We start from the raw sequence: 17962 nt of genomic DNA on the forward strand, positions 1-17962 counted from the left end.
CCAAATTATGAATTTATATATTCCAGAGATAATTTTATCTTTCAGGAGGACTCACATATCCTTTGTATTAATTCTGTTAACCCCAAAGAGCCATTTCCCAACATTCCTACCATTGGTCAGTGGCAGTAGAGGATTTCCCCACAGTTCAAGAACAAAATTCTCTGTGAGAGTGAAACTCTTTAAGTAAGCACATAGTACAGTTTTTGTGTAAGAAATTTGCTGAAAGAGGTAGTTTTTCCAAACAACCCATCAAAAAATGGGCTGAAGACTTAAATAGACATTTCTCCAAAGAAGATATTCAGATGGCCAACAGGCTTGATTGAAAAGATGCCTCACATTGCTAATTATTAGAGAAATGTAAATCAGAACTACAGTGAGGTATCACCTCACACCAGTCAGAATGGACATCACCAAAAAGTCTACAAATAATAAATGCTAGAGGAGGTGTGGAGAAAAGGGAACCCTCCTACACTATTGATGGGAATGTAAATTCGTGGAGCCACTATGGAGAACAGCATGGAGATTCCTTAAACTAAAAATAAAGTTGCAATATATCCAGCAGTCCCACTCTTAGGCATATATTCAGAAAAGACAAAAACTCTAATTCAAAAAGATATATGCATCCCAATGTTCATAGTAGCATAATTTACAATAGCTAAGACATGGAAGCAACCAAAGTGTCCATCAACAGATGAATGCATGAGTATATGGTATATGGTACAATGCAGTATTACTCAGCCATAAAAGAGAATGAAATAATGCCATTTGCAGCAACATGGATGGACCTAAAGATTATCATACTGAGTGAAGTAAGTCAGATGGAGAAAGACAAATATCATATGATATCACTCATTGTGGAATCTAAAAAAATGATACAAATGAATTTATTTATAAAACAGCAACAGGCTCACAGATATAGAAAACAAATTTATGGTTACCAAAGGGGGAAGGGGAGAGGAAGGGATAAATTAGGAGTTTGGGATTAACAGATACACACTGCTATATATTAAATTGATAAATAATAAGGACTATATTTTATAATAATGTATAATAGAAAACAAGGACCTATAACTTATAATGGAGAAGGAAATGGCAACCCATTCCTCCAGTATTCTTTTTTTTTTCCCACTCCAGTATTCTTGCCTGGAGAATCCTATGGACTGTATCCTGCCAGGCTCCTCTGTCCATGGGGTCACAAGAGTCAGACATGACTTAGTGACTAAACCACCACCACCACCATACCTTTTAATAACCTATAACTGAGTCACTTCGCTGTACACCTGAAACTAACACAACATTGTAAATCAAGTATACTTCAGGGACCTCCCTAGTAGTCCAGTGGTTAGGAATCTGCCTACCAATGCAGGGGACACAGGTTTGATCCCTGGTCCAGGAAGATCCCACATGCTGCAGGGCAGCTAAGCCCATGCGCCACAACTGCTGAGCCCAAACACCACAACTACTGAAGCCTGCATACCCTGGAGCCTGCACTCCGCAACAAAAGAAGCCACCACAGTGAGAATTCTATGCACCACAACAAAGAGTAGCCTTCTCTTGCCACAATTAGGGAAAAGTTCACATGCAGCAACAAAGACCCAGCACAACCAAAAGTAAATAAAGCTGAGAGAGTGAGGTCATTCATTATGTAAAAACTGTACTTCAATAAAAAAGGAGAGAGTTTTTCAATAAAAAGCAAGACGGGGAAATTCCCTGGTGGTCCACTGATCAGGACTCAGCACTTGCTCTGTTGGGGCCTGAGTTCAGTCTCTGGTTGGGGAACTAAGATCCTGTAAGTCAAGTGGCCTGACAGAAAAAAAAAAAAAAACCAACTAGCAATTTTGGTTTTTTATTAAAAAAAAAAAAAAAGGCAAGAAGGGATGATATGGATGTGGTTTCACTCCTGAATTTAGCTAAAATAAGTTTGTTTTTTATCTTGCCCTGTCTCTTCTTAAGAAAGAAAATGCAACAAAGGAATGGTGATGAATGCAAGAGCCCTGGGCTCATCTCTTATGTCCTGAGGGACAGATAGAGGCAGGTTGCCAAGTGCTGGGCCTGGGGTGGACACAGCTGCCAGTCACAGGGCAAGAACTGCACTTTATAATACTTTTGGACTAACCAAGACTGGCCAAGGACTGGTTGGCACCATGCCATAACTAGATACCAGATTGCTTTTCAGCATCTAACCAGGAAGTTTTGTCACATGCTGTGTCCTCTCCCACACTGTGACTATTAAGTGCAGACAAACTTTCTGGTTCCGCCCTATCTTTAGCCACAGTATTAACTTGTGGGGCTAATGGAAGAATCACATTTTAATGTGCCAGATTTAGGACACACAGAGAAATTCCGAAGCTTGGTTAAATTTGGATTTCAGATAAATAATTTTTTAGTATTGCTGCTGCTACTGCTGCTAAGTCGCTTCTGTCGTGTCCGATTCTGTGAGACCCCAGAGACGGCAGCCCACCAGGCTCCCCTGTCCCTGGGATTCTCCAGGCAAGAACACTGGAGTGGGTTGCCATTTCCTTCTCCAATGCATGAAAGTGAAAAGTGAAAGTGAAGTCGCTCAGTCGTGTCTGACTCTTAGCGACCCCATGGACTGCAGCCTACCAGGCTCCTCTGTCCATGGGATTTTCCAGGCAAGAGTACTGGAGTGGGGTGCCATTGCCTTCTCCGTTTTGTTTTGTTTTTTTTTTTTTTAGTATCAGTATATCCCAAATGTGTTCTCTCTAGCAACCTACTGCATTTTTCCAATCAGTATTTAAGACTTTGAAAGGAAAAATGAATGAATGAATAAATGAATAGTCAGGAAGATCAATAGGACAGAAACAAATCACAGAGGTGTAATTAATGAAAATTTAACACTTAAAAAAATAGTTTGTCAATTTAAAATTTTGTTGCTGTTCTTCAATTGCTAAGTTGTGTCCAACTCTATGCAACCCCATGCACTGCAGCACACCAGCCTTCACTGTCTCCCCAAATTTGCTCAAATTCATGTCCATTAAGTCAGTGATGCTATCTAACCATCTCATCCTCTGCTGCTGCCTTCTCTTTTTGCTTTGTCTTCCTCAGCATCAGGATCTTTTCCAGTGAGTCGGCTTTTCACATCAGGTGGCCAAATTATTGGAGCATCAGCCTCAGCATCAGTCCTTTCAATGAATATTCAGGGTTGATTTCCTTTACGATTGACTAGTTTGATCTCCTTGCTGTCCAAGGAACTCAAGGGTCTTCTCTAACACCACAGTTCAAAAGTGTCAATTCTTCAGTGCTCAGCCTTCTTTATGGTCCAACTCTCACATCCATACACGATTACTGGAAAAACTATAGTTTGGACTATATGGATCTATGTCGGCAAAGTGATATCTCTGCTTTTTAATATGCTGCCTAAGTTTGTCTTAGCTTTTCTTCCAAGGAGTGTCTTTTAATTTCATGGCTACAGTCACCATCTGCAGTGATTTTGAAGCCCAAGAAAATAAAATCTGTCACTGCTTCCACATTTTTCCCTTCTATTTGCCATGAAGTGATGGGACTGCTTGCCATGATCTTAGTTTTTTGAATGTTGAGTTTCAAGCCAGCTTTTTCACCTTTATCAAGAAGCTTTTAGTTCCGTTTCACTTTCTGTCATTAGTGATATCATCTGCATATCTGAGATTGTTGATATTTCTCCCGGCAATCTTGATTCCAGCTTGTGATTCATCCAGCCTCGCATTTCTCATGATGTACTCTGCATATAAGTTAAATAAGCAGGGTGACAATATACAGCCTGTCATACTCCTTTCCCAGTTTTGAACCAGCCCATTTTTCCATGTCCAATTCTAACAGTTACTTTGTGACCTGCATACAGGTTTCTCAGCAGATGGGTGAGATAGTCTGATATTCCCATCTCTTTAAGAATTTTCCACAGTTTGTCATAATCCACAGTCAAAGGCTTTAGTGTAGTCAATGAAGCAGAAGTAGATATTTTTCTGGAATTCCCTTGCTTTCTCTGTGATCTAGTGAATGTTGGCAATTTGACCTCTGATTCCTCTGCTTCTTCCAAACCTAGCTTGTACATTTGAAGTTCTCAGATCATGTACTGCTGAAGCCTAGCTTGAAGGATTTTGAGCATTACCTTGCTAGCATGTGAAATGAGCACAACTGTTCTACAGGAACAGTAGTTTGAACATTCTTTTGCATTTCCCTTCTTTGAGATTGGAATGTAAACTGACCTTTTCAAGTCATGTGGCCCTTGGGTGAGTTTTAAATATTTAAATTTAAAATATTTTCTAATGATTTTTCTTAATTTTAAAATTTTATTTATTTTCAATTGAAGGATAATTGCTTTATAGTATTGTGTTGGTTTCTGCCAAGCATCAACTTGAATCAGCCATGATATGTCCCTGTTCCCTCCCTCTTGAACGTCCCTCCCACCACTCTCCCCATCCCACCCCTCTAGGTAATTTTTTTTTATTTTCATAAAAATAACACATACACTCCCCCAAATTAAAATATAAAATAGAACTAAAAGGCATATGGTGAAAAATAGTAGCCTCCTACCCCACCCAACCCTAACTCCCTGCTTGATGCCCAGAGGTACCCAGTTAAACTCTTTCAGCTGTTTCTCCCAGTTTTAACCTTTCTAAATCTTATATTATAGTGTTCATTTGTTGAGTTGTCAATTTTAAACATTACCCGTTTATTTGTAATCATGGTATATGAAGACTGACTTCTTTTACTCTCTTCTACCTACATCCTCCTTCCCTTTTCTCCAGCTTCCCAGTACTGTACATCACAGATACTGATTAATTAGTAATCTGTGTTAACATTATTATAGCTCTGTAAATTGTTTTGTGTTGCCTTTATCTTCTTTTACAGTTTATGTGTTGTGGAGTTATCCGTAGGTAGCAGTTGCCTCAGACTTTTTTATTGACTCAGTTTTTGGTAAGTTCAGTTCAGTTCAGTTGCTCAGTCGTGTCCGACTCTTTGCAACCCCATGAATCACCGCATGCCACGCCTCCCTGTCCATCACCAACTCCCGGAGTTCACCCAGACTCACATCCATCGAGTCAGTGATGCCATCCAGCCATCTCATCCTCTGTCATCCCCTTCTCCTCCTGCCCCCAATCCCTCCCAGCATCAGAGTCTTTTCCAATAAGTCAACTCTTCGCATCAGGTGGCCAAAGTACTGGAGTTTCAGCTTTAGCATCATTCCCTCCAAAGAAATCCCAGGGCTGATCTCCTTCAGAATGGACTGGTTGGATCTCCTTGCAGTCCAAGGGACTCTCAAGAGTCTTCTCCAACACCACAGTTCAAAAACATCAATTCTTCGGCGCTCAGCCTTCTTCACAGTCCAACTCTCACATCCATACATGACCACAGGGAAAACCATAGCCTTGACTAGACGGAACTTTGTTGGCAAAGTAATGTCTCTGCTTTTGAATATGCTCTCTAGGTTGGTCATAACTTTCCTTCCAAGGAGTAAGCGTCTTTTAATTTCATGACTGCAATCACCATAAACTTATTGCTAATTCTTGGAACCATCTAATAGCCCCTGAACATAATTTCCCACCTATTCATACCTATTAGGTAATCCATCTGGCCCATCTGGCACCAGATATCCTTCACCATCATCCTGAGAATGCCTCTGCCCTCTCCTGAGTATGTCTTGCTCATTCTTGCATAGTTCTCTTATTTATGTGAGAGAGTATAAAGTATTTCATTCTTCTGTTATTTGGGTGGAGAGCTTCCTAAGAAAAGGAGCATGAGAGGCAAATTTTTTGTGATTTTCCATGTTTTCAAGTATTTTTTGTTCTACCATTTCTCTTGATGGTTTGAGTTTAGATTTCTAAGCTAAAATAATTCTCATTCAGAATTCTGAGTCTGTGACTCCATTATCCTCCAGCTTCCAGTGTTGCTACTGAGAGGTCTGGTGTTGTTCTCATCCCTGATCCTTTCAACTGACCTGTATTTCCTTTCTGAGTTCTTTTGGAGCCTTTTCTTTATCCCTGGTGTTTTGACATTTCATGAAAGTGAGTCTTGAAATAGAAATCTTATTTTCTCTCCCTGAATATTTCATAGCATTTGTAAAGCTTTCTTCTTCTCTCTAAACATATGCATTCTTCCTCCCTCTCCTACACCTACCTTTCATGTCTAAGGCTTTCATTAAATGTCTGGGGATCTTGGCTCTCTGATCATATTTAGGAGCTATGTGCTGAACAGATGATTGGATGGTCAGCATGCATGGGTGGATTGTCTGTCAGTGGACGTCCCTGTAGAGGGTGGCTGGTCATGAGCTGGCTCTTCTTCTGGGGGTCTGTATCCGTATCATGTATGTATCTGTAGGTCTTTCCCTTGAGTGTGCTCAGTTTCTTCAGAAAAGAGTTTGTGAGTCTTCAGTCTAGAGGATGCCTCCTTATCAAGCTTCTTAGAAACAGAATGAGAAAAAGGGTCTGGCAGTTTACCTCTTAGTTTCAGAGTTTCCATTTACTCTCCATATTTTCAGTTTTGTACTCCATACTCACCTTCTACAGTGCCTGAGGAGCTGACCCAAGTTCCCCAGTGGGCACTTCATGTTTCCTACAGGAAGAAGTGAGATGTGACCCCACTACCCAGTGGGATTTGTGCTTTCATGCAGTCTCCACCAGTCCCTGCTGTGTGCAGCTCTGCCTTCCCTGTCCCAGCAACCTGCCCACGTCTTATCCGGAAGCTCTCTGTAGGCGCGAGGCCTTCAGCCTCCTGTGCTGCCATGTGGCTCACCACTGCTTCCTGCCTTTCAAAAATGTGCTGAGGTGGCTCAGTCTGCTGCCATGTCTTCCCCTGTTTGCATAGACTTGTCAATGTGTAACTCTTTTTATTCCCTTATGGTTGTTTGTAGTAGGGCTTTGGGAGGGAGCAGACAGATTCTTGAGAGGTTCTTCTGTCACATTTGGTTCGAAGTTCTTTAGAGTCTCTTTTCACTTTGAAGTACTTGGGGGGAAAAATTTCCAGGCCATGTTCTGAAATAATTTCTGCTGTCAGTCAACACAGTTACCTTTTTAAAAATTGGAGTATAGTTGCTTTACATTGCTGAGTCTGTTTCTGCTGTACAGCAAAGTGAATTAGCCATCAGTTCAGTTCAGTTGCTCAGTCATGTCCGACTCTTTGCGACTGCATGAATTGCAGCACGCCAGGCCTCCCTGTCCTACACCAACTCCCGGAGTTCACTCAGACTCACATCCATCGAGTCAGTGATGCCATCCAGCCATCTCATCCTCTGTCGTCCCCTTCTCCTCCTGCCCCCAATCCCTCCCAGCATCAGAGTCTTTTCCAATGAGTCAACTCTTCGCATCAGGTGACCAAAGTACTGGAGTTTCAGCTTTAGCATCATTCCTTCCAAAGAAATCCCAGGGCTGATCTCCTTCAGAATGGACTGGTTGGATCTCCTTGCAGTCCAAGGGACTCTCAAGAGTCTTCTCCAACACCACAGTTCAAAAGCATCAATTCTTTGGCGCTCAGCCTTCTTCACAGTCCAACTCTCACATCCATACATGACCACAGGAAAAACCATAGCCTTGACTAGGCGGAACTTTGTTGGCAAAGTAATGTTTCTGCTTTTGAATATGCTATCTAGGTTGGTCATAACTTTCCTTCCAAGGAGTAAGCATCTTTTAATTTCATGGCTGCAGTCACCATCTGCAGTGATTTTGGAGCCCAAAAAAAGAAAGTCTGACACTGTTTCCACTGTTTCTCCATCTATTTCCCATGAAGTGGTGGGACCGGATGCCATGATCTTCGTTTTCTGAATGTTGAGCTTTAAGTCAACTTTTCACTCTCCACTTTCACTTTCATCAAGAGGCTTTTGAGTTCCTCTTCACTTTCTGCCATAAGGGTGGTGTCATCTGCATATCTGAGGTTATTGATATTTCTCCTGGAAATCTTGATTCCAGTTTGAGTTTCTTCCAGTCCAGCATTTCTCATGATGTACTCTGCATATAAGTTAAATAAGCAGGGTGACAATATATAGCCTTGACGTACTCCTTTTCCTATTTGGAACCAGTCTGTTGTTCCATGTCCAGTTCTAACTGTTGCTTCCTGACCTGCACACAGATTTCTCAAGAGGCAGGTCAGGTGGTCTGGTATTCCCATCTCTTTCAGAATTTTCCACAGTTTATTGTGATCCACACAGTCAAAGGCTTTGGCATAGTCAATAAAGCAGAAATAGATGTTTTTCTGGAACTCTCTTGCTTTTTCGATGATCCAGCAGATGTTGGCAATTTGATCTCTGGTTCCTCTGCTTTTTCTAAAACCAGCTTGAACATCAGGAAGTTCACAGTTCACGTATTGCTGAAGCCTGGCTTGGAGAATTTTGAGCATTACTTTACTAGCATGTGAGATGAGTGCAATTGTGCGGTAGTTTGAGCATTCCTTGCCATTGCCTTGTGGCCACTGCTGAGTTTTCCAAATTTGCTGGCATATTGAGTGCAGCACTTTCACAGCATCATCTTTCAGGATTTGAAATAGCTCAACTGGAATTCCATCACCTCCACTAGCTTTGTTCATAGTGATGCTTTCTAAGGCCCACTTGACTTCACATTCCAGGATGTCTGGCTCTAGACGAGTGATCACACCATCGTGACTATCTGGGTCGTGAAGATCTTTTTTGTACAGTTCTTCTGTGTGTTCTTGCCACCTCTTCTGCTTCTGTTAGGTCCATACCATTTCTGTCCTTTATCGAGCCCATCTTTGCATGAAATGTTCCTTTGGTATCTCTAATTTTCTTGAAGAGATCGCTAGTCTTTCCCGTTCTGTTGTTTTCCTCTATTTCTTTGCATTGATCGCTGTGGAAGGCTTTCTTATCTCTTCTTGCTATTCTTTGGAACTCTGCATTCAGATGCTTATATCTTTCCTTTTCTCCTTTGCTTTTCACTTCTCTTCTTTTCACAGCTATTTGTAAGCCCTCCCCAGACAGCCATTTTGCTTTTTTGCATTTCTTTTCCAGTATGAATTAGCCATACATATACATATATCCCTTTTTTGGATTTCCTTCCCATTTAGGTCACCACAGAGCACCAAGTTCCTGCACTATACCAAAAATACTGTATATAGTAGTATATATATGTCAATCCCAATCTCCCAATTCATCCGACCCCCTTCCCCAGCATAGTCATTCTTTATTTTGTTTTGAGCTAGGTGTTTTCTTTGTGGGAAATGGAGCAAAGTTCAAATACACACATTGTTTAATCATGTTAGTAAGACATTTTTGACCTTTTGAACAAGATCCAAATGTTCTTCTCTGCTTTTGTCTAGGAATGGGGACAGAAAAGCATGAGAGGCAGTTTGAAACATGGCCTTGGCACCAATGCTTTCCAGACTTGCTCTGTCTTTTGGGCTTGAATAAAACCAGGGAGAATGCTGAAATACCATCTTCTTTGAATTAATCATGAGCCCCACCTCTCCTGCTATCTTGTGTTTATACATTACTGCTATTGTGTTATATCTGCTGGCAGATCTCCTTTCATCTTCTGGCCATACAAAATCCTCTTCATTTAAAGCTGCAGGCATGGCTCTTCAATTAAGAGGGCATTTTAGCAATAATTCTTCATTCCTCTTATTGAAGGGCTCAAAGTCTTAGGAAAGGATCACTGCTGTTTCAGTGTGCTCTGCTGTGCCAGCTGACATCTTAAAGTCCAGACAAGGAGAGAGAGCAGGGTCAGGAGGGTGTTACAGGGAAGGATGACTCTGTGGACGGGGCAAAGGTTAGCAGGACAAGAGTAGATCAGGATGGAAAGGCTTTTGAAGGCCACAGTAAGGACTTTGCACTGTCCTGCAGGCAGTGGGAGCCACCCAAGGAATCTTGAGCAGGAGAGTGACATGAGATAAACTGAGCTTTAAGATAACTAAGCTTATGGGACTTCCCTAGTGGTCCAGTGGTTGAGAATCCACCTTCTAATTCAGGGGATGCCAGTTCAATCCCTGGTCAGGGAACTAAGATGATACACACCAAGGGGCAACTAAGCCTGCATGTCATGACCAGAGAGAAGCATGCACCCCACAACTATAGAAGCCCATGTGCTTCAGGGAAAGATCCCACATGCTACAACGAAGATCCCAGTGCTAAGATCGGGCCCAGCCAAATAAATAAATAAACACCTTTTAAAAAGAAAAGAAGTTTAAGCGTATAGCTGTGAGTGGGAGGGTTTGGAGCAGGGAGAGGTTGGAGTCTAGGTGGCTAGTTAGACAAAGGGTCTCTTAATCCTGGCTGCATAGATGACTGGAAGAGCTTTTTAAAAATGTGTACCCTAGCCTCTACCCTGCCAGATTTTGTTTCAGGTAGTGTAGAGAGGGGACTAAGAATCTGTGTTCTCAGTACATTCATCAGGTGCAGCACTGAGCTGGAAGGCTACTGAAACAAGCCAATAAGGGCCCTGGACCTCAAATATGGGGCTGTGACTCTGGGAGGCGAAGGAGGACACAGATTGAAGGGAGGCTGCCCTTAGGGTGGGAAGTAGGGGGAGAGCAAAGGGGAGAGATGGAGTCCCACCTGACCTCTGACTGTTTAAGGCCTGAAGGGAGGGAGGCATGAGGAATACCATCAAGTTGGGCCTCAAGAGCCAAATGGAGGCTGGGCCCCTCCTGCAGGAGAAACTAGAAGAAGATCACAATTAGGAGAAGATGACAATGGGGAACGTTCATGATGCTAAAGAGGCCTGGGACTTGGGGGAAGATGACTACGAGCATCTGGCTCCTACTGTAGTCGTGGAATATGTGAAGCTGGGAAAAGGAGACTACGGTTCAGATCCTTCTGTTCGCACATGTGCATGGACACATGCATGGCTACACATGAACACGGAAGTAGACACACAGTCGTTCTCTGCAGGAGGCAGAAAGGGTGGTTCAGAGACTGGGCTCTGGAATCCAGCAGCCCTGTCCCTGAGACTCTGGGAGCCTCAGCCTCCTCACCAATAGAAAGCCAACGCCACTAGCAGTTAACTCAATATGGTTGTTGTGATGACTTGATGAGATGCTGCATGCCAAGGCTGGGCACAGAGCCTGGCACGCAGGGAGCACTCCATAATGGTAGCTCTGAGTAATACTAAAAAAATGTGATCTGACTTCTGAAGCCAGGGAGCCATAAAATATTTCATTCAGTGTATCTCACTTCTAAAGCCGGAGAGCCATAAAGTATTTCATTCAGTGTTAGGAGACAAGTCCACAGGAAGGCATGAAACCTCTCGTTTCGTGCTACCCACTCTGGGTGGCTTTCTCTGGGTGTGTGTTTGGTGAGTCCTTTGCCTTTTATTTCTAGGACTTCTGGAGAAATGACAGTCCCTTGCTACTGTGTTTAATTGGAGAGGATCTCAGAGACCCGAGATTATAATTATGACGCCCTAAATGCCAAGCTCTCCAAAAGTCTGCCATTGCCCTTGCTGTCACCCTGAACAGTTCTGAAAATTCAAACCCTGCAGCCCCCAGAGCATGCCCTGGGTTTCTCAGCCACGCCTCACCTGGGAAATCTGAGTGATGATGACGTGCAGGCAGCAGGAAGACACGCAGTAAACCCAGGAGCCTGTGATGAGCTCAGAAGAGGTGAGTTGATGATCTGCTATTTATAGCCCCACTAAGAGGCTCTGGCCGCCAGCTCCATGTGAGACTGGGTGGAAATGATGTCTTCACAGAGCTGAGAGCACAGAATGAAATTGGTGATTCATGGGCAGCAGTCACTTGAAATACAAATGCTCCCATGTCCCAGCCTCGCCAGCCTTTCAGATGCCCACTTTGGAAGCATGTAGAACAGAGTTGCTAGTCTACTGCTTCCACTCTGCATGCCTTTGGGCAGGGTGTGCGGACAAGCAGGTTCTGCCTCAACAAGGGGCCTGAAAAGGGCAGCAGTGCTCCTCAGAGTACTGGAAGAGCCTGAGCCCCACCTCCCAGGGCCTCAGCCAGAGCCAGGTCAGGGCTGAGTAAGAGGCAAGCCCTGGGCTACCAGGAGGCCTGCGGGTCAGAGAGGAAGGACCGTTCCTGCTCCTGCCCAGTCTCCAGGGGCAACACTGGCCACAGAGCAGCTTCCTGGTGATGCTTGTTCTGCTGAACATGCAAATATGGACTTTGAGGAAATCCTGATAGCTTTTTTTCTCCTCCCAATTCCATAGCCCAGTACCTGTTACCTGAAATAGCTGTTGTTTATTTTCCTTGGTAATATTTTGGCTTACAGGTCAAAGTCTACTTGGAGGCCCCAACTCAACTCACAATCTGTGAGGAATGTGCTGGGGGTGGGGGGGGTCTCTTAACTTCCTGCAACCAAGACTGGATTGAAAGGGTCAAACCAAGATAATGAGAACACAAACCAATCAAGCTCTGGAGCCAGACTGTCTGGGCTCCAATTCTGTCTGTACACGTGCCAGCTTCGCGACCACCATCACATTCCTCCCTTAGACTCAGTTTCCTTCCTGGTAAAGTGGAGATAATAACAGAACCTACCTCACTGGGTTTGGGGAAGATGCAAAGAAGAAAGATATGCAAAGTAGTCAGCACATTGCCAGGCACTCGGAAGGGCTCAGTAAGTGGGAGCTGCCGCTTGTTCTTGCTGCATCATCTGGGCCCCTACACTGACACCATCCTCTGCCCACAGCCTTTGGCACCAAGATTCCTCATGGAGGTGGTGTCCTGAGCCTCAAGAGACTCTGTCCATCACAAGCGTCCCCTGCATCAGGCTGCCCTGCATGATGGAGCTCACCCCTAGGCAGCTTGGCTTTGTATGGCCTGCCCCTGCCCTTCCCAAGGAATCAATTGTCTGTCTTTGGTTTGGGCCATGCCTAGGCATGACCACTCTACTGTTTCTCTCCTCTGGACCTAGGGTGTCCCTTGGGGGATTAACTATCACACCCCAGTGAAGGACTTCACCTGAGGGCCCCAGGTATTAACTCGAGGTCGTAGCTAGCAGTTTGCCTACCAAGGGAGGGCCTGGGCAGTGGGCAGATTGGGCCCACCTCACCTATCAGTTGGACACACAGCGCAATCTGCTGAGTCATGAAGGCCCATGAGGCCTTGGCCGTACATTCTCTCATCTCTAGCTGTCGGCCAAAACATAATTGTGGTTGTCACTTTGGCAGCAAGATGCTGTGATATGTCCTAATACAACTGCCTCTGCTCCACAGCAGTGAGCTCTGGGGAGGTGGGAGGAATCTGCAGCTGCTCACGTCGAGAGAGCCATTCTAGAGAGTGGTCTGTGTGATGTTCAGCCAGGTGCAGCCTCAAGGGTGGTGTGAGTACCAGGGTAAGGCCCCGCATTAGAACAGGCATTGGCACGCCTGCATCTGCATCTGTATAGTGTAATTCTGATGACATCAGTTAATAAGAGAGAAGCTGTCATTGAAATGAGGCATTTGGGGCAGCTACAAAGTTTGGAAAACAGCCTTTAGACTTATGCATAAATTGGACTCCAGTGTGCCTGGGCTGAATGTGGTGTCGGGAGATAGTGCCAGAGGTATACCTGGGTCCAGATTGCACATCTAGGGACTTGAAGGCCAGGCCATGGAGCTTGGACTTGATCCTGCAGGCAATGGAGAGCCACTGAGGGCTGAAGGGAGAGAGCGATGTAGTCACACGACATTGGGTATCTGGGCTCAAACATCCCAAGTAGTGGCGCTAGGAGTGAAACTCTCCCTCCCTGTGGCAGTGGAGAGTGTTCTGGAGCGCCTGGAGCAGCAGCCCCAGGATTCAGAGGTGACCATGACGCTGTGCTTAGTAGGTAGTGTGGGAAGGGTCAGCTCTGGTCAGGCCAGCTGTGAGTGCACAGCAAGTGAGAGGAGGACTAGGCTCCTGCCTGCCTTCTTCCTCAGTTTTCCTAGGCCAGAGTTTAGTAGCAAAGCACCTGTGTGCAGATGTGCCAAATGCAAGGGATGGCACACACTCATGCCCAGGTCAGGGGCTTAGAGATGGTCCCACTGCCTGTGGGTATTGCCTCCTTCACCACGCACACACGAAGAAAACAGCAGAGACAAACATCCAAGCCTGGAGAAATTCCTGGAAGGAAGGCTCTATCCTCATGAACTTAAATGCCAGTTTATAGGTTGGTTAATGAAGACAAAAGAATGTTAAGCCATTACTAGCGGATAAGCCTCCCTTGAGCATGGAAGCCAGAGTATATCTGGACCATCATGTAAGTCAGGAGGAACACAGGATTCAAAGGACAAAAATTGTATGTACCCTGCTCAGAAGCACATTGTTGTGCAAGCAGTGGTTTGGCAGTGATTCTTTCCTTCCAGTGGCCAGCCAGGGAGGGCGGGATGCCTCTCAGTTGTCAGGGGAGGAAGGGGAGGAAGAAGGAATGTTCCCATTCTGGCATGATCTTCCATCAGTGTTCCTTGTGTCGGGCTGCCAAGAGAGCAAGAGGGAGGGTTCGCGACAAGTATTGAACAACAAGGAAGGTCCCTCTCCTGGATAGCCCTAACACAGAATGTGTGTGAAGGGAGGGTGCCTGGAGCCCTTGGACCTGTGGGTGTAGCCTGAACCTTATCCTCTTCCCTGAAGACAGGCAGTACATCATAACCACCACTGGCTGCCCAGGGCTGGCTTGGAGCAATATGCCAAGATGTAGTTTTTCTTATTTGATTTGCTTTTCCCTTTAAATTTTGAAGTATCAGATTTTTTATTCTTGGCTGTGCCGAGTTGTGGCATGCAGACTCTTGTTTTTTTTCATATCTGTGGCTTGTGGGATCTAGGTCCTCCACCAGGGATCAAACCTGGGGCCCCTGCATTGGAAGCACAGAGGCTTAGCCACTGGACCACCGGGGAAGTCCCAACAAGTATCCAATTTTTAAATTTAAAAACATAACATACAATCAGGAAAGTCCAAACAACCATATGTAAGCTTAACAAATAACTATAAACTTAATGTTATTTTTTTTTAATAGGGAAAAGTTTAAAAAAAGAAAACAGATGACCCTTAAACCTTTGCCTGGCCAAGGCAGCATCCACTGAAATTCTTATAACAGTTTAAAAATTAAAACAGTTCAAAAAAATATAAAATGAAAAGTTAAGTGCCTCTACCCTGCATTTTCCCCACAGGTGAACTCTAACAGTTTCTTGTGTATCCTAAATTTTTTTCTCTAATCATTAATAGTTCTAAAGTGAGTATGTGATCATACAGACTTTGTCTGTATTTAATGATAAATTTTAAAAGAGGATATAATCATGTCTGTCCCATGATATAAAATTAACATGTCAAAGATTTAGTTTAACTCATTAATTAATGAGAGAACCACTAAAACATTATAATCAATTCAAAGGAGAATTCACAGTATCACACATGATAGTCAGATAAGGAATGCTGAAATCACTTCAGAAATGGATGCAAAATTGGCCAATATACACAAGGCAATAGTCAGTTGTCTTCCACTAGACACAATTTGTATTACTGTGAACAGGAATTATTTGCATTACTATCAAGGTTTTACAACTTCACTTCCATCTTTAGAGCTGAGAAATGTCTAGTCAAAGACAACAAAAAGCAGAAAGAACCTAGGTGGGTAAGTTATTCAGGACACCCACTAAATTCAACATCTTTCACAGTTTTCTCTACACTTGTAATTGGCTCCCTCTCTACATCCCTCCTTGGAATTCCCCTGCCAACAATCCCTATTGCCCTGTTTGTACCAGCTGACGTGTTGTTGTATGTGTTCCAGATGATGGGTCAGGGCAGAAAACTTAGCCTGAGAGGACCAACAAGCACCCAGGCTGGGCCAGCCAAGTGCTCCCACAGCCCTGACACTGCTTCTTTGGGGTGGGCCCTGGAGTTGTGAGTCAGGCTGACTCAGAACCGGTGATCATGTTGGGTCTTGTAAAAGATGGTTAAGGGTTTTGTGAAAAAGGGAAGAGATTAGAAATGCAGGGAGAAAGGGCCTGTAGTCCAGCACTAAAGATGGAATGGTTGTCTAACGAGCTTCCAGTTCCTGAGATGACTCTGTGCATTTGGATTCTGTGAGAGTCCTCTTTATGCTGGAGTCAGCTTGGGTGGGTGTCTGTTCCAATAATTCCTTACCCAAGGGAATAGCTGACATGCAAGATATATGATGACCTAAGGGGCTGGGGTGGTGTCTGAGGCAGTTTCTCACAGAGCCTAGGGTCTGTGTTGGCACCACAGGGCATTACATCAGCAGAGTGGGTCTATGACATGGTGGAAAAGAACAAATACCTGCCTCACAGTAGAAAAGAACCAATACCCTTGGGCAATCACCTCATTTCCTATGGACAGGTTTTCTTATCTTAAAAGTGGGAGGCCATGCTTCTTTCTGGCCTTTTCCCATGGAGGTCCAGTGGCAGACATGAGTGTGAGTGTACTGCCAGGCCAGTCATGTGGTAGGAAGTGAGCCACAATGCTCCCAGGACAGGAGGAGTCACCCTCTCTGTGCAGAGTGCTTTGGGAGGAGTGCTGTGGGCAGATTTGTGCTGTAGAACTGTCTCTCTGGCTGCCGTGCAGAGTGGCTGGAGGGAAACAGACTAGAGGATAAATACCTGTTTGGCAGTGGCTCCAGGCACTGAGCAGAAGCGATGACCTGAACTGAGGAGACAAGTGGAGGGAACTGATTCAAGAAATGTTTTGGCCAGGATTTAACCTGAGAAATGAGACAATGATGACTGACATGTTTTCAGCAAAGATAACTACGTGGTTAGGGTGTCGCCATCTCAGAAGAAAGAAACCACAGGAGGAGAAGCAGGTTTGGGGGAGAGGGGGATGCTGGATATTGGTGAGTTCAGTTTGAGATGTGGTGAGTATGAAGGACCCATGTGCATGTGGGTAGGGGCATCCAAAGGCAGATGGACACACAGAGGTCTGGAACCTAAGGAGCAGGTCGGACCATGAAGCTGGAGGGAATGTGGACACAAACAGATTTATGTGAGTGTGGCTGGGGAGGAGAGAGCAGGGGAAGGAGTGGAGAGGCATCATGCCTTCAGCCTTAAAATTTGCACTTGTTGAGAATACAGGTTGGGAAGTGGCTGAGGGCAAGGAGAGGATATTTGGAACATCGGTTAGGGGAAATAGCAGAGAATCTGACCCAAGCCAAGCAGTACAGGGGCCCTGGTGGCTTTGAAGGTCATAAATCTGCATTGATGTTGACCTATCCTCCTTGGGGTTTTCTCCAGGAAATGGAAACCAGGAAGGTAGGTTGGGTCGGCCCATAGTGCCTGGGCTGCAGTCTTGCAAGACAGTTGTGGACGAAGGTTTACTTCCTTCTGAGTGTGTAGCCAAGAGAGCTAACTGTTCACAAAAAAAAAACAAAACAAAACAAAACAAAAAAAACAAACCCAGTATATCCCTTGTCCTTCCATAGAACAGAGCTGAAGCTACAAAGGGGCTTCCCAGCAAGGGTTGCATTTCCCAGCATACACTGCTCCCCTCACATCTGCTACATCTGAGAGGAGTCAAGTGACACATTCTTGCCAGTGGGATGTTGATCAGGGATGACATCTGTGATTGGTTGTTGATCAGTGTATTTTCCAGCCCCAGATAGTTAAGAAGCAGATGTGCCTTCTCTTCCCTTCTTTTCTCCTTTTAGTTTGAGGTTCCCTTGGAAATCACATGTTGGAGACAGCAGAGCCACAAGGTGGAAGGATCTTGGTCCCTGAATCATCACTTGGAGGACAGACACCACCAATTAAAAACACTTATGTGAGCTGAACAAGAAATCAGTGATATTGTCTGAGCCAATATACATTTTGGAATTTGTTTGTTGTAGCATCTAAGCATTACCTTAACTAATATAGGGTTTAAGAAATTTGTTGGTTGTTCAGATGATTCTCCAAACCAGGCTGGAGAATCAACTGAAGCCCCTTGAGATAGAAGGCCTTTGTTAAAGTGCCAAAGCAGGAGTGGAGAGCAGACTGGAAAAATCTAGAAAGCTGGAGATGAAGGCCTCTGGTAGAGGAAGCTAAGATTTTAGAGAGAAGGTACCCCATAATGTGGCAAGAGCCAATGGGAGAAGGTGAGGAGTCTTAAGCAGGTCTGGGAACT

At 44.5% G+C, this 17962-nt stretch overlaps 1 long non-coding RNA gene across 1 annotated transcript in view; it reads left to right on the forward strand.

Moving 5' to 3' along the window:
* The window catches only part of LOC112447421 (uncharacterized), a 28639-nt gene extending 10962 nt beyond the window's left edge, over nucleotides 1-17677 (forward strand). The window contains exons 2-3 of the long non-coding RNA XR_003035615.2: nucleotides 11258-16697; nucleotides 17508-17677. This is a non-coding gene — a long non-coding RNA (uncharacterized lncRNA). The remainder of the gene's footprint in view (nucleotides 1-11257; nucleotides 16698-17507) is intronic.
* Nucleotides 17678-17962: the final 285 nt, after the last annotated feature.

Source organism: Bos taurus, chromosome 7 (assembly GCF_002263795.3).
Source record: "Bos taurus isolate L1 Dominette 01449 registration number 42190680 breed Hereford chromosome 7, ARS-UCD2.0, whole genome shotgun sequence".
NCBI classification, from domain to species: domain Eukaryota; kingdom Metazoa; phylum Chordata; class Mammalia; order Artiodactyla; family Bovidae; genus Bos; species Bos taurus.